Here is an 873-nt window from a genome sequence, read left to right on the forward strand (position 1 = left end):
TTTATCAGTACATCTATCTTGGCAGATAGCATATCTACCTCCTTGAGTTGATGCATACCTCCACCTCTCTTGCAAGTCTGAACACATTCTTCATTCCATCCTTGGTTGGAGGCCATCTTCTTCACAAGAGTGGTCACAACTAGAAGTGTAAGTCATAAGAATGCACCTCTAGCAGTAGTATCCATGGTCTCATGGGTATTGTTGGTCAACCCATGGTAGAACATCTGCATAAGTAGCCAATTCTCCATCCTATGATGAGGACATTATGATATATAGTCTTGAAAGCGTTCCCATACCTCAGGGACAGATTCATCATGTTGTTGTTGAAAGCTTGAGATTCTTCCACGTAGAGCATTGGTCTTGCCTATGGGAAAGAACTTTGCTAGGAAGACAGTAGAGCAGTTATCCCATGTAGTGTTTCTATCTTTGTTGGTGTAGAACCACTGCTTCACCTTCCCCAAAAGTGAAAATGGGAAGAGGCAAAGTAGTATGGCATCCTAGGTTACTCCTTTGATGGTGAAGGTGCTACAGATCTCTATGAAGTGTTGGAGATGTATACTTGCATCTTCATGTGCCTTTCCACAAAACTAGTTTGCTTGCACCATGTTGATGAGAGCTGGCTTGAGCATGAATCCATTATCTTTGACATTGACTATCGGTCCAGTACGGATGTTGGCCGTAGTTGGAGCAGAGAATTCATAGAGAATCCTGTTAGCCATGGCTTCAAATTCTGGTATTAAACTTTGCCTTATATGGTTGTCTTTTGACTCTAAAGCTAAAACTTTTTTGAGTTTTGCTTTAGTTCTCCTGATTAAAGCTTCTGGATCTTCAACGTAGTTTATCGGAAGGTCAAAACCGGTCATACATTACCCT

The 873-nt window shown here is 41.5% G+C and overlaps 1 non-coding gene across 1 annotated transcript; it reads left to right on the forward strand.

Annotated features, from left to right (window-relative positions):
• The first annotated feature begins 246 nt into the window (after nucleotides 1–246).
• Nucleotides 247–353, forward strand: LOC136511441 (small nucleolar RNA R71). The gene has a single exon (XR_010772707.1). It is a non-coding gene; the product is annotated as a small nucleolar RNA R71 (small nucleolar RNA).
• The last annotated feature ends 520 nt before the right edge of the window (nucleotides 354–873 follow it).

This window comes from Miscanthus floridulus, chromosome 1, assembly GCF_019320115.1.
Source record: "Miscanthus floridulus cultivar M001 chromosome 1, ASM1932011v1, whole genome shotgun sequence".
NCBI lineage: Eukaryota > Viridiplantae > Streptophyta > Magnoliopsida > Poales > Poaceae > Miscanthus > Miscanthus floridulus.